General features: G+C 38.3%; 1 long non-coding RNA gene across 1 annotated transcript; it reads left to right on the forward strand.

Annotated features, from left to right (window-relative positions):
* The first annotated feature begins 2,521 nt into the window (after window positions 1-2,521).
* On the forward strand, window positions 2,522-6,658 carry LOC132631815 (uncharacterized). Its single transcript, XR_009579077.1, has 2 exons — window positions 2,522-2,885; window positions 6,190-6,658. It is a non-coding gene; the product is annotated as an uncharacterized LOC132631815 (long non-coding RNA).
* Window positions 6,659-16,822: the final 10,164 nt, after the last annotated feature.

The raw sequence follows: 16,822 nt of genomic DNA on the forward strand, positions 1-16,822 counted from the left end.
TAGGCCATTTCTAACAGTGTTCAATAAAATGGGTATAACTCCTAGAACAAAGCTCCGTCCAGTCTACACAATATATCGTTGGAAAGGTATTTCAAATATCTACAACTTTCATGTCTTAAGTTTTGTCAAAGTCGCAACGGATTTTCACAAAATTGGACCGGAGGCAGAAATATCGAAAACATAGCAGATTCTATCAAATTTTAAGCGTCTTACTATTAGCCATCTTGCGACGATTATATCTCCATGATACGATCTCTGATTGGCCTAGTCCTTATTTGGTTGGAAAGGTATTTCTACATGCTACAACTTTCATTAAGGGTATTTTCCCAAATTCCCAACTAATCAAGAGGTTATGGCTGCCCAAAATAGGCCTATCAACTATTTTCGCAAAACATTCAAACCTTCAGTTTTTCACTAAAACTCTAACGATACGAGTCTAGCCTTAGTTCTAAGATACGGGGTGTAACAGGAAAAGAGTAAATAGCAAGGATTTGGGGCTTTGAGCCTCATCTAATAACTTGAGCTAGGAATAGGATAGTTAACTTGAGGTTAGATTGATTGTACTTAATATCACATTCTAGGGCTTGGAAAAGCTTAGAGTGAAATTCATTGATTTAGTTGAAAGACTTTCAATGAGATTTTAGAAATCATTATCTATTTACATAATTCAATCTTAGTTGTAAAATCGTAAAATACATTGGATCGTTACTTGAGAGTAATTTATCTTGTTTTCCTTTGCTTGTCAGGCCATTGATCACTTTACCCGCTTTCTAGTTAGTTTTATCTTTGTTAGTATTCTAAATCAAAAAATCAAATATTGAAAAAGTGTTTGGCTTAGCTTACTTGCTGATAATCCTTTACTTTCTTAATCGGCTTTATATTGTTTCCTGTGGATTTGACCCCGACTCATAGTTGGGTAAATTATATTGCGACGACCGTGTACACTTTCACTTGAGGAGTGGATTTGAACGTTATCAATTTTGGCACCGTTGTCGGCGAACAATTGGCGTATTTGAGTTGGTTTGGGATTTAAGCTTCCTTGCTTTGGTCCAAACTAGTGAATATTTTGTGTAGTTATTTTCTTTGTTTATTTTCTTAGTTTTCTGTAAATGGCATCATATAATAAAAATTGGTCGGATGGTAGTTGTTCATATTTTGATGACCTTTGTCCTTATTGTGGAGGACCACACATGGCAAAATTGTTTGAATTCTCCCGGGGCGGATTGTACGCACAATCTTAAACCTATGAGTGGAGTATTTGTGATAGGTGTGGTGGTCAAAATTGTCACTGGGCTAATTGTGTTTATTTGTCCGTCCGTTTCCCGAACCACCACTATGACGATTCTACTTTTGATTTTGATGATGATAGGGTTATGGGAGTGGAAGAAATCTCAAATGCTCAAAATGAGAAGATAATGCTCATGTTGGAGACCATTCTTGACAAGGAAGAAAAGTTGAACTTAGCACTCGAGGACTTGAGGCAACCACTTAATGACTTGAGGCAAGCAACTAATTGTAATGACAAAGCTATTCACACCTTGGAGGATCAAATGAAATTACTGTTGAGGTTCATAAAGATCACCAACTTGAAGATGTTGAAAGTAGTCAAGAAAGTGTCGAGAACATGGATTTGTCAATGGGTGGATTTTTACAAGCTTCAAACGACTCTCACCGTGATGAAGAACTTGACAAAGTGAAAATTGTGAGCCAAGATTGGCTTATGAATCAAGCTCAACAACTTGGAGTCTATGGGGATCACCGTGACGTTATTTCATGGATGATCAAAGAATTTCTAAAAATTCATGTTGAGCGAAGTCAAGAAGTGGAGCAACTTGAAATTGCTATCCGGGAATTGGAGGCCGAATTGAATGCAAAAAGGCATGCGATGCTCAATATCAAAGGGCCATGGATAGTAATTTTGAGTTTATTTCCATGTAAGACGGGGTCAAAATTGATTTTGAAGAGCTAATGTGGAATGCCAACCAACCGACCCAATTTTAATAAAGGATGCCGAGATTCACGAAATGATACTAGAGCTGCATAAAAAAAGTTCATAAAATGGTTTGTGAAGACTCTAGTTCATTTTTGGGTGACGATGTCAAAGATGAGGCAAATTTGGAATTTGGGCGCATTGGACCACATTCCAACCATTTTTCAACATCGTGTTTGGTTGATGATATGGAAGTTGAATTAACCGAGCCTATGGAGGATTTTGGAGATGCTGAAGAAAGCATTTTTATTTTGAAGTTTGTTATACCAAGAAAACAAAATGACATCCCTCACTTAAAGGCCAAAAAGTGCAAGATGAGGCACCCGAGAGTTGGCCTCTTTGCTTTTGTACCATCGCTCCGAGAGCATAGCCGGAAACTTGGTTCAAAGTTGGGGAGTCAATTCGTATCCTCAAAGTGGAGAGAAAAGTGCTAAAATATTTACATGTCGTGCCACGACGTTAAATGCGGCGCTTTATGGGAGGCAACCCATGTTTTCTTAATATTTAGTTTAGTTTTGCAATTTTAATTTTTAGATAAGTTTTTCTCATTATTTTTATCATTCTACCAAATTTCATAATTTTTGGAGTTGATTTGGGGCATTGGAGTGGTTGCACTGTGCAAAAGAAGAAGAAAAAAAAAAACTAGCACAAAATTGCTTCAGGACTACTCTTCTATTTCAATTTTTTGCTCAAAAGTGCAACCTGCACCTACTTTTTAGTCCAGTGGGTTTGTTATATTTTGTGTCTAGCACAGGCATAAATCAAGAGTTGAAAGGAAAAAGAGCTCTGAAAGGTAAGTGAAGTTCTGAGTTTTAAACACACAACACCTCCACACACTCAAACACGCACACACCATCTCCGACCAGTTGGCTGTCCCAAACCCGCCAACAATCAGGTCAGCTTTCTATCCTCTCTCTTCTCCCTCATCTCAGTTTCTCTCTCTCTCTGCTGGCAGATTTTTTTCTTTTGTTTCTTCTTCTTGTTGTTTCTTTTAATGTGGAGTTTGACTTCAAATTGTGAAATTATGGTATTGTTGTTTGATTGGGATTAGAGTATGCTGATTGAACTATAATTCCCATATTTTTTGGAGGGTAATTCAATCTCTTAATTGTGACAAAAACCTTGGTGAAAGTGATGCACACAAGCTGCTCGATACATTGTCTGAGAGAAAAATTAATTCACTGGTGAAGTCTGAGTAATCAAGCGACATTAAGAAGATGCATAGAAGTCAATTTTGGTGTGTGGTTCGGGTATGAAAGGGAGTTTTGCTGAGTTTGATAAAAAAAAAATGGCATAATGTGTAAATTGGAGAGGAAGTGAGTTCTGTGATGTTTTTTCTTGTCTAAATGCATGTTTTCATGATTGGAGAATCTTGATTGTTTGCTATTTTTTGGGATTATGAGTTTCATAGGCTGAAAGCTGAGGGCTATTTTTGTGCTCATAAAATGGTTGAGTACACATTCTCCTTGCAAGACAAGGACACCCCAACATCTCTAATCTTTCTTTCAGTTGCAACTTGTAAGTTCTCTGGTATGGAATTCAATTTTCCTTTGTTACGTTACACTTGTTGCTCTAAAGGGATTCATGTACTTAGTACTTGCTGCTTGTTGATGCATATTTGAATACTAAGAGCCTGTTTGGATGGGCTTATGCCTATAAGCTGTTTGCAGCTTATAAGCTAAAAAAATATAAGTTGGGGTAGTCTAACTTATTTTTTTTTTGCTTATAAGTTGTAGCTTATAAGCTGCTTTAGATAAGCTAAGTCAAATGGGTCCAATTATTTTTTTGAGCTTATTTTAAACACAAAATGACTTTAAGCTGGCTAACCAAACACTCAAAAAAGCTGAAAACAGCTTATAAGCAACTTATAAGCTAATCCAAACGGGCTCTAAGTCTCAAAGTGATTGATTTTTGGAGAGATCTTTTTCTCTTGTTGTTTGGAGTTTAGGGCTATTTAAAGAGACCACGAAATGGACGTTAAAGTTGCACTGAGGACAAGGCAACATTTTAACTAGGGGGAGGAGCTTAAATGTTGAATGAAATTTATGTCGATTGTGGCTTGATGAATTTTATGAATTTGATAGATAAACTCTTTTGTTTTGACATTTTGATTTTGACAGGACACTCTTATATTAGTAAGATATGCTAGTTTTTGTTTATCTTTGTATGCCCATGTTTTGTCCTGTATTAGCAATATCCTTGACTTTTCTATGCCGTGATTCTTTTCCCAATGATGCTATTGTCTTTTGAACCTAGTGTTTTTAGGTAGTTTTGAGTCAGTTTGTCCCTATGATAGAGAGTTAGGCACTTTCTTTCCGCAAATAGAAAATTAGTCATTTATGCAAAATATACCATGTATCAAGAATCAAAAGTGGTAAAATTTTACCTAAAATGGGCGTTTAGCGTGTCAGACTAGAACACTTAGGCTAATACTCGAAGGCTCTTAGCCTAAGTAGGACTCTACCTAAGTCCACCCAAAAATAGTTTAAAAAAAATATTTTAGAGTTTAGAAAAATAGTTTTTAAGAAAATAAGTTAGGTATAGTATTATAGTTCATATAATATTCTACATATGTATATAGTCCATTTTTATTTCTAAGGGAAATAAGCCTTGCAGGTTAGGTGTAGAAGTGGGTTTTAGGTAGTTTAGGAGTAAAAATGGTGTTAGGATGTGATTTTTGGCCCTTGGCTAATTTTTGGCTTGTTTGGTACCCAGTTATTTAAACTTTGACATATGAATTCTTGATCTATGAAAAAGAAAAATGATTGAAAGTAAGGATTCTTGTTGTAACTTTTAGACTCAATTTTTTGCTCTTACCTGCACTAATTAGTGTTTTTAGGCTATGAGTGACTTTTTGAGTTCATTTGTTTCAATTGGGTTTTGGATACGTATTCTACTTGGATTTTCATGTGCCATGTGTGGTGAGATTTTTATGGGTTCTTTTGCATTATTTGTGGTCTAGAACTTGCCCGAAATGAGTTTCAAGGCGAAATCGTAGACTACACTTGGTTTGAAAAATGATGTTAGGCCTTCCTTGGACCGTATTTGTTCGTTAAATTTCCTACCCTTGCTTATTTTTCCTAGTCAACTCCTTTTGATCCTTTAACTTTTTCTTTGGCAACCATGTTACAAGCTTTAACCGTTTGTTCTTTGTTGACCTATCTTCTGGCATCCTACCTTCCTAAGTGTTTTGAAAGTGCAAACATAGGTTAAAAGCCTAAGTTTGGGGGTGATGCTTGAAAAAGGTTGTGATGTGAGAGTTACTTTAAAGGTGAAAAGGTGAAGAACAAAAAAAGAAGAAGTAGTAGAATAGAAAGAAAAAAAATGGAAACCTTCCTTGGCATTTTGAAAAAAAAAAAAGATTGAAGAAAAAGGAAGAAAGAATAAGGTGTTGTGAATAAAGGGAAAACTAGGGGGTGAAATGAAAAGATGAAGAAAAGAGTGGAAAAGTTTTAAAGGAAGTGTGCTTGATTGTTGAAAATTGTAGTGCTTAGGGAGGTTTTGAGTCACTATTTTCAAATTATGCCCCTACCTTAACCAAAAGCCTACATTAGTTCTAATTGATTTTGAACCAAGTGTATCTAAATTAGGGGAGAAATACATGAAGGCCAAGCCGATGGTACTACTCGTGTGCATTTGAACATCTTTGTGAGAGAGAGAGAGTTAATTCTTTCCATTTGATATTTCATTTGTGTTTTGAATTGCATTTTCTAAGTGTGGGATTCTTTCTTGAGTGTGAGGACACATGAGAATTTGAGTTGTGAATTTGTTCCATTTTTCAATTTAGAGGAATGAACAAGAGAAAGTTGTTTTGTGACAAAGAGGCAAATTTTGAAGCTTAAATGTCATCACTTGATTGCTACTTTGATAAACTTGGTATTTGATCACTTGAAATGAAATGAAATTTTTGAGAAGTTGTTGGTGATTCATATGTCTTAGATTACTTGTTGGTACCAATTAAAGTCATGGGTTTGTGCTTAAAGTAGACTTTTTGACTTGGTATGATGTTGGTGCATTATTGAGTTGATTCCTTGGAAGGAAACTGTAAGTTTTGATTTGCTTGAGGACAAGCAAAAGGTTTAAGTTTGGGGGTTTGATAAGTTGGTATTTTATCAACTTATCTCTTCTTTATGCTTAGATTTTTGTTATATTTGATTGAAAAATAGTGCATCTTACTATGGTTTACTCTTATTTTACAGTTTTATGTGATGTGGAAGTGATCGGAAAAGAAACCAAGTGAAAACAAGTCGATAGAAGCCAAATAGAAGAAAACGAAAAAAGTGGCTAAATATGCAAAAACGGATCAGATCTGCAAATCTGAAAATATGGGGCTGTTTTGGTCATATTTTAATGTGGGAATATTGGGAACTATAAGAGCATGACTTGGGAGAAATTATTTTCATCTCTGGCCATTCAACACAAATTTTGGAGTCTAGGGTTCTTGCACCACACTTTGGGGTTAAAGATTTGGTTGAGCACGTTCTTGAACCTTTACTTCATGTCTTTAATTTCTTGCTTCATAATGAACATCTAAGTGTGTAGGATTTCATTTCAATACTTGAACCTTGTTTATGGAAGTATACATTGTTAAAGTTTGGATTGAATCTCTTGATTTGCTTATGTATTAAACAAATTTTATTTCTAATGAAGTGAGTTAATGTTTCTCAATTTACTCTTCAAGCTTTAATGTCATTTAGTGGTTGCAAACATTAAGTGTGCCTTTTTACCTTGGATTTTCTTGGAAAAGAAAGTTAGGGTTAGGAAAAAAGTAAATAGCAAGGATTTGGGGCTTTAAACCGCATCTAATAACTTGAGTTAGGAATAGGATAGTTAACTTGAGGTTAAATTGATTGTGCTTAATATCACACTTTAAGCCTTGAAAAAGCTTAGAGTGAAATTCATTGATTTGGTTGGAAGACTTTCAATGAGATTTTAGAAATCATTATTATTAACATAAAGTCACTCTTAGTTGTAAAATTATAAAATACATTGGATCGTTACTTGAGAGTAATTTATCTTGTTTTCATTTGCTTGTGAGGTCATTGATCACCTTACCCGCTTTCTAGTTAGTTTTATCTTTATTAGTATTCTTAAATCAAAAAATCAAATATTGAAAAAGTGTTTGGCTTAGCTTAGTTGGTGATAATCCTTTACTTTCTTAATCGCCTTTACATTGTTCTCTATGAATTCGACCCCCGACTCATAGTTGGGTAAATTATATTGCGACGATCGTGTATACTTTCTCTTTGAAGAGTGGATTTGGACGTTATAACACACCAAGGCTCAGGTGCTTGCATCAGATGAAGTGCCCCCGACTATAGAAAGGCTTGCAGAGGTCCATTCCACAGTTACTCCGTAGCCCAGTGCTTCAGACATGGATGTTAGGGGAGCTATCCAGCTGCTCACCTAAAATGTTGCTAACCATCTCGACATTAGGAGACGGCTCCTAGTGCAGGTGCTAATGGAGGGTCGAACAGCTCCAGGACCAAGGAATTTCTGAACATGAAGCCTCCAGTGTTCACAGGGTCTATTAGAGCGGAAGATCCGCAAAGCCTCATCGATGGGATTCAAAAAGTCTTTCGTGTTATGCATGATACTGAGACAGAGGCAGCAGAGTTGGGAGCTTATCAGTTACAGGATGTTGCTCACATTTGGTATGAGACATAGGAACTATCCCGCGGGGAAGATGTGTCTCCAGCAACTTGGACGAGTTTGTAGATGCCTTCATTGATCACTTTCAGCCACTTAAGGCCAGGGAGGAAAAGGCCTATGAATTTGAGAGGCTCAGGCAGAATGATATGAGCGTGAATGACTATTACCTCAAGTTTGTTTTCTTTGGACAAGTATGCTCCTCAGATGGTCCCTGATATGAGGACTAGAGTTAAGCGATTTGTGTTGGGCCTTATACCTGACTTGCATGGTGATGCAAATATTACTGCTTAGAATAGAGAAATGACTATCACTAAGATGATTGCTTTTGTTCAGGGTATTGAGGACCGAATGAACGCAGAAGAAGCACTTCAGAAAGAGAAGGACAAAGAATTCAACAAAAGAGTTAAGTCTGCAAGTAACTTCAGTCACGGGGGAGGTGGAGGAAAGAAATTCTTCAAGAACAGGTCATCAGGACCCGCTCCATCTGTAGTTAGTACCCCAGCCCCAAAGTTCAAGAATGATCAGAAGAGACAGAATTTCAAGCCGGCAAACTCCTCTTCTCAGGCTAGTGTGGGACAGAGGACTTATGATAATCTGGTCTACAGCAAGTGTTGTAAGAGACACCCAGAGGAGTGTTGCATGGGTATGGATATATGCTATGGGTGCGGCCAGCAGAGCCATTTTTAGAGAGACTGTCCATCAGCAAGACAGGGTACCGGAGGTAATGTGGCTCATTCCATAAATTCAACAGCTCCTCGAAATTCTCAGGCCCAGTCAGGACATGGTGCAACTAAGTCTGGCAGTGCAGGCGGAGGTCAAAACCTCTTGTATGCTTTAGTAGGTCATCAGGATACAGAGGCACGTGCAGATGTTGTCACAGGTACATTAACAGTTTTCACTTTTGACATTTATGCATTTATTGACCCAGGATCCACCTTATCTTATATAACCTATTTATTGCTAAGAAATTCGGCATATAACCAGAAAAGTTGCATGAACCCTTTTAGGTGTCCACTCCAATTGGAGAGTCGGTTATAGCTAGACGTATTTATAGGGGTTGTTCAGTTTTAGTCTATCACCGCAGGACCATAGCCAACTTAGCAGAGTTGAAAATGATAGAATTTGATGCAATCATGAGTATGGATTGGTTGGCTTCATGTTATACCACAGTATGTTGTAGAACCAATATAGTAAGATTTGAGTTTCATAATGAACCAGTCATAGAATGGAAGGGCAATTCAGTAGTAACAGGGGTAGATTTATCTCTTATCTCAAAGCCAGAAAAATGATTTCGAAGGGGTATATCTATCACTTAGTCTGAGTCAGGGATACAGATACCCAGACTCCAACTCTCCAGTCCGTAACAGTCGTTAATGAGTTTCCAGAATGGCTCCAGCAGAGTTAAAAGTTCAGTTGAAAGATCTTCTTGACAAGGGATTTATTAGGCCAAGTGTCTCACCTTCGAGCGCACCAGTTTTGTTTGTCCGAAAGAAAGATGGCTTCTTACGCATATGCATTGACTACCGCCAGTTGAACAAAGTCACCATTAAGAACAGATATCCTCTCCCCATAATAGATGATTTATTTGACCAACTTTAGGGTGCTTAGTGTTATTCCAAGATTAACCTCAGATCAGGATATCATCAGTTAAAGGTTAAGAAAGTTGATATTCCAAAGACCGATTTAAGAACCCATTAGGGTCACTTTGAATTTCTTGTCATGTCATTTGGGTTGACAAATGCACCAGCTGCTTTCATGGACCTTATGAACAGGATCTTCAAGCCTTATCTTGATTTATTCATCATTGTGTTTATTGATGATGTGAGACTGATCAGGCAGAACACCTCAGAATAGTGTTGCAGACACTTCAGGACCGTGAGCTTTATGTGAAATTTTCAAAGTTTGAATTTTGGCTTAAGTCGGTGGCGTTTTTAGGCCATGTAATTTCAAGTGAAGGTGTGAAAGTTGATTCTCAGAAAATTGATTCCCTAAAGAATTGGCCCAGACCCACCTCAGTTTCTGATATAAGAAGTTTCTTGGGTCTAGCAGACTATTATAGACATTTCGTTGAGCGATTTTCCTCCATCTCAACTCTATTGACTAAGTTGACTCAGAAGAAGGTCAAATTTTAGTGGTCAGATACATGTGAGCAAAGTTTTGAAGAGTTGAAGAAGAGGTTGACTTCTGCCCTAGTTTTGACACTACCAGAGGGAATTGTCGGGTTCGTAGTTTATTGTGATGCTTCGGGAATTGGCCTCGGATGTGTCTTAATGCAGCATGGTAAGGTTGTAGCTTGTGCATCCTGACAGCTTAACGCTTATGAAAAGAATTATCCGACTCATGACTTGGAATTGGCAGTTTTGGTTTTCGCACTTGAGATATGACGTCATTATCTGTATTGAGTGCACGTTGATATTTTCACTGATGACAAAAGCCTGAAGTATATTTTCAAGCAGAGAGAGTTGGATCTTAGACAGAGATGATGGCTCGAATTCTCTATCATCCAGGGAAGGCGAATGTAGTAGCTGATGCTCTTAGTCGGCATTCCATGGGAAATTTAGCTCACGTTGAGGCAGATAATAAAATTATGACCAAGGAAATTCACCACTTAGCTAACCTAGGAGTTCGACTCTTGGACTCCGAAGATGGTGGAGTTTTTGTTCAAAACACGGCTTATTCCTCTTTGGTGGCCGAGGTGAAGGAGAAATAGTTTAATGATCCCTTTTTATTGCAGCTAAAAGAGGGGATTCACAAGCATAAGACATTGGCTTTTGAACAATAGGAAGATGATGGTATCTTGAGGTACCAAGGCAGACTATGTGTTCCAGATGTTAATGAGCTTAGAGAGCGAATTATGTCAGAAGCTCATAATTACAGGCATTCCATCCATCCAAGTTCCACGAAGATGTATCATGACCTTAAGAAAATTTATTGCTGGATTGATATGAAAAAGAATGTAGCAGATTTTGTGGCTAATGTTCGAATTTTCAGCAAGTGAAAGCCGAGCACCAGAGGCTTGGTGGGTTAGCTCAGAATATTGATATTCGTATCTAGAAATGGGAGATGATAAATATGGACTTTAAAACAGGTCTATCTCGCTCATCGCAGAGACATGACTCAATTCGGGTGATTGTGGACCGACTTACCAAGTCAGCACACTTTCTGCCAATCATGATCACAGATTCAGTAGAAGATTACGCCAAGTTGTATATTCATGAAATTTTTAGATTGCATGGGACCCCAGTGTCTATTATTTAATATCGTGGTGCTCAGTTCACAGCGAACTTTTGGAAATCCTTTCAGAAAGGATAGGGTACCAAAGTAAACCTCAGCATAGCTTTTCATCTGCAGATAGATGGTCAAGCAGAGCATACTATTCAGACTCTTGAGGGCATATTGAGAGCATGTGTCCTAAAGTTTAAAGGTAATTGTGATGATCACTTTCCTCTCATTGAATTTTCTTATAATAATAGTTACCATGCTAGCACCAAGATGGCACCGTTTGAAGCTCTGTATTAACGAAGGTGTAGATCACCCATTGGTTGGTTTGAAGTTGGCGAAGCAGATTTGTTGGGACCAGATTTGGTCTATCAGGCCATGGAGAAATTCAAGTTGATTCAAGAGCATTTGAGAACGACTCAGAGTTGCCAGAAATCTTACACAGATGTATGGCGTAGAGACTTAGAGTTTCAAGTCAATGATTAGGTGTTCTTAAAGGTTTCACCTATGAAAGGTGTGATGAGATTTGGCAAGAAAGGGAAACTCAGTCCCAGATATATCGGACCTTATACAATCCTGCGAAGGGTTGGTTTAATTACTTATGAGCTTGAGTTGCCACAAGAGTTGGTTGTTGTGCACCAAGTGTTCCATGTAGCCATATTGAGAAAGTGTGTGGGAGACCCGTCGTCGGTTGTTCCTGTTGACACTATAACGATCAAGGATCGCCTAACCTATGCAAAAGTCCCCATCGCTATTCTTGATCGCCAGGTTCGCAAGTTGAGAACTAAGGGAGTAGCCTTAGTAAAGGTCTTATAGAGGAGTTAGAAATTTGAAGAGGCTACATGGGAAGCCAAAGAGGACATAAAATCCAGATATCCTCATTTGTTTAAAGAACAGGTAGAAAAACGTTCAAGGTAAATACCTTCCGAATCCATCTCATGTCCTTTACGTATTCATGCCTCGCAATTCGCAATCACGTCCATGTACCCTCTACTCATGTCTCATGTCTCAGTGTTCATGTTTTCACAAAACCATGTCATGTCAGTTCAATCCTCATGTTTCATGTCATGTTTCCTCACGTTCTTGTATTCAAGCCATGTCCAGTTGCATTCCTAACCATCATTCGAGGACGAATGATCCTAATAGGGAGATATTGTAACACCTCGTACCTCCTAACTAGGCTATGTTTATGATTAGGAGACTTAGAAACCAACGGGAAGTATTAGGGTTGAAAATTCTCTACAATTCAGAGAATCACGTTTTTTGTCAAATTATACGAACCATACTTATAAGCACGAGCCGTAGTTTTTCGGTGCACCTCACTCCCAAAAAATCGTAGTTGCTAGAATTTGACAATCGAGATACGGTCAAGAAATACGAATCGTAAATTTATGTACGGGTCGTACTTTTTTATCGTACTTTTTATACGGACCGTACTTGGAAGTACGGGCCATATTTTCCGACTGTATTTCCCTTCCACGAAAATCATAGTTTCTGAATTTTGACAATCCAGGTATAGCCCAGAAGTACGGGCAGTACTTAGAAGTATTGTGTAAGTATGGACAGTACATGCTGCCCGTACTTTCCCGGTCTCAGCAATAAGTATAAATACGGGACTTCAGTTTTTAATTTCACTTTTCATACTCTCAAGCCCTAGCACGAAGGTTCTCTCCTCCCACCACTAAAATACACCAAGGTAAGCCTATTCCAAGTGAATTCTAACATGTATCCATGATCTCTAAATAGAAAATCATTGCTCCCAACCTATGGTTTTCAAGAAAACGCATCACAAGGATTCAAGACTAAGGTCTTTGGACTTCTTCTCAAAGTTCAGACTTTTATACAAGTTTTGGAGCATTACAGGTATGTAGGGTTTCTATCCACGTATGGAAACATCATTGTTCTTCCCCACGCCACGTTCATCCATGAAAACACGAAGTTCCATAAACCTAGGGTTTCTATTATAATTCATGATAACCTTAAGTTACAAGTATCATGTTATACCATGTTTGTATTACTAAATCGTTATTGTATTCTTGACATTCTATTTTGGTTGTTGAGAATCTGTCTGTAATACATGAAAACCCATATGTTGCATTCCATAGGTTGTTAAATGCAAATTATTAACTATTATGATCAATCCCATGAAAATCCCACATGCTTCCATGTTTCAGGCAAGTTATATATATTATTATCCATGTTCATGTTAAACCATAGTTATATACCATGTTACAAGTTATGTTTATGTAATTCATGGCTTCTAAGCCAACTATATCTATGTTCATGTTTTGGGAGTTGCACAGATTACTGAGCAGCTTTAATACCTGAAACTACGTATGCCAGTGTAGGATAAGGATCGCTCCGCACAGTTAGGATGATTCCTTCATGTTTCCTCATTGCGGGATATTGGATCATGACATGTTCATATCTCATACCCCGGAAAGGTATGAGATGGCTTAGTTGATCGGGCAGAGATGAGACGCCACGTGCTTACGTTGTGGTTACATATCGGTTATACTAATGCACTCCCATAGATTTCCTTACAGACTTAAAAATATTTTATTCATGTTCATCTTCAGCTTACAATTATAGATTCAGTTTGAATTCTATTATTTCATGTGCCATGTCAATTTCATTCAATTGCTTTACATTTTAGTACAATTCAAGTGTACTGACGTCCCCTTTTGTTGTCTGGGGGCCTGCATTTCACGATGCAGATTTATAGGACAACAGATCAGCTCGTTAAGACTTGGCCCGTATCAGCTATCGGTGAGCACCACTCCATTCGGGGCGTTATCTTTATTTATTTCATATTACTTATGCAGTCAACATATGCCGGGGGCCTTGACCCGGTAAATAGTCTAGCATTCAGACTCATGTTAGAGATTTCATACACTAGTTCAGCTATGTCATGTTAGATGTTCAGAGTCGTATACCCAGTATTGGCTCAGTACTTATTATATTTTCAGATTATTTCTGCATCACGTTTAAACAGTATTTTCATTAGTATTATGATGACTCATGTTATTTAGACTATCCATGTTTTAAAGTGTATTCCGCATCATTTCATGTCCCATGTTGATTCAGCAAGTCATGTGGTTCACTCGGTCACATACAGCAAGGCACCGAGTGCCGTGTTACACCCAGGCTATAGTTCGGGGCATGACACAGACATGGGTCTTAGTGAATAGGCAAAAGGGGAAAAGGACAGTTGGATGCAAATGGGTCTAAAGAAAGAAAGAGGGAATTCCTGAATTGGAAGATGCTAGGTTCAGAGAGAGATTGGTTGCAAAGGGTTTTGGTCATTGTTGTGAGTGGAGAGTTGAGAGAGCAATTCTCTTAGGTGTAATTGAGAAATCTCCCCTTCTTTGTTAATAATATAAAGGCAGCTGTTCTCTGGTGGACATAGGATCACTTTGATCTGAACCACTATAATTCTTATGTTCTTTATTTTACGTTTCCGCTAACACCCGCATCAACCATACCACAGTCATCCATACAAGAAATGAAATCCAGCTTCTCTCTATTCTGTGAAATTTTTTTTCTATTTTTCCCTAAGGATTCATAATAACATTGATATCCCCATTGATGCTCTAGGGACTGTCAATCATGCTACTGCACTATATAAGACTATCCCATAAAGGAAATCTCATATTTTGTTGCTCTGAGCATAAGGAAAGATATCCAAAAAACAGCATTGCCTATCTTATTGATATTGGCAGTGATCACTTATTCATTGTCATGGATCACATAGACATTATAACTGTCAGTGAGAATACCCAAAGCTTGACATTACTATTAGCATGACAACTTGCAAACCCCAAACTTCTTTTGTAACTATCAATATTACTAACATTAACAAAGGGCTTTCGGATAGAAATAAATGATATCTTGTGTACTTTAGCAAGAAATTTGATAAGGTGCACCCTCTAATCCTATGTTTTTATAATTGACAAAATGATGGGGAACCGACAAGAGACCAGGTCTGCGATCAGTTTTGAATATACCGCGCGCACTCAGTGGCACAGCTTTAACACAGCTGTAAAGCTAGACCGTACAATAGCAGTGCTGCAGCCCATGCCTCAGGCCAAACTTTGGATGAGAAGTATCCATTACATCCCACATGTTCCCCAATATATATTCAACATGTCCCAACATATTGTGCATCACTTGGAAAACCTAAAATAACTTTAAAAAGTGTAGCCGTCACAAGATTCCCAAGTGTTCAACTAACAGAGCTGAGAACAAACTGAAGGAACAGATGCTAACTCTGAAAATATCCAAGTCCCTTAGTTTTTCTTAAGCTTTGTTTCATTTGTACTTAAATTGTAAACCTACTCCTCTTGTTTGAGAAGTTGTTTGTAGGTATTTAAAAGTCTCAAAGTTAGCTTGTTGGAAGTGTGTTTCCACAAGCTCTTGAGTGGTACACTAGGCTAGAGTTAGTCTAGGTGTATTAGTGGTATTTAGCTAGAGTTAGCTAAGTGGAGGTGCTTGCAATTGGAATATTGCAAGGGTTGAGGGACTATGTGAGCTAGTTCCTAGGTTACATAAGCATTATTGTAAGGGTGAGGGGTTATGAGAGTTAATTCCTAGCTTACAATAGAGTTGTAATCTGAAGTTTCTCAGTTAATGGAGTTGAAATCCTACTGGGTAGGTCGTGGTTTTTAATCCCTTGAGCAAGGAGATTTCCACGGTAAACTCTTGTGTCCTTTACATACTACATTGCATAAAGGAACTAGTATACAACCAGGTCCCTCCATACTGTGTTTGGTGGACGCATAGTCTATATCAACTGGTATCAGAGCAGGCCCTTTCTAAAAGGCTAAAACCTAGAAAGGTAATGGTTGCTATACCAAACTCAGAAGAAGAACACTCGATGACAACACCACCATGGGCAAATGATGAGTCTGACATGGAACATTTCACTCGCAAGTTTCAAAGGATGATTAGAAGGGACAAAAGATCCAGCAAAAAGAACTTCATTCCCAAGCAAGCATACAATGAATATGAGTCAATCGTCTCACTCATGGCCAAGTCAGATCCAGATGGTGAAGATGAGAAAGTCAAGAATAAAACAGATGGAGAGGGTAAAAAATGGTACATGGATAGCGATTGCTCAAGCACATGACCGGTGAAAAGGATAACTTTCTCTCACTCAAAGCTTTTCAAGGTGGGAGTGTATCCTTTGGAAACGGTAAGAAGGGGTACATTCTTGGAATAGGCAAAGTCGGGAGGACACTTGCTCATGCCATGGAAAATGTATACTTCGTAAATGGTCTGAAGTATAGTGTCACGACCCAACCCCGTAGGCCGTGACTAGTGCCCGATCTGGGCACCCGAACCCATCTATCAAATATTATCTCAAATTCTATCAACTCATTCTAGTATATGGCGGAAGCCGACAAGCTTTATTTCAAATTTATGTAATTTCCAGAAAAATTTCGGCAGAGTTTCCTTTGTTTTACGGACTATCCAATATACCCTGCACGCAGAAAATACTAACAAAAGCCACACAGGGCTAACCAAGCAATATATAAACATATGCGGACCAGCCGCCTCGGCGTATAGGATCGCCCAAACAACATATGCGGACCGACCGCCTCGGCGTATGGGATCGCCCAAACGACATGTACATACATCCATACAGAAAGACCCTAACCCACAAACATGTCCACAGACCTCTAAACAGACCGACAGAATCATATGACGGGACAGGGCCCCGCCGTACCCATGAACGAATATATACAAATGCACTAATAAAAAAAATATATATACCAAAAGTATAAGCTCCGGAAAGAGAGGAGCACTCCGAATAGCAGAAAGGGCGTCCTAAACAGGTGGATCACCAGGCTGTGCGTCCGTACCTGCGGGCATGAAACGCATCCCCCGGAGAAGGGGGTCAGTACGAAATATGTACTGAGTATGCAAAGCAGAAGGTACAGAAATAAATCTGAACAATAA

Source organism: Lycium barbarum, chromosome 3 (genome assembly GCF_019175385.1).
Source record: "Lycium barbarum isolate Lr01 chromosome 3, ASM1917538v2, whole genome shotgun sequence".
Taxonomy (NCBI): Eukaryota; Viridiplantae; Streptophyta; class Magnoliopsida; order Solanales; family Solanaceae; genus Lycium; species Lycium barbarum.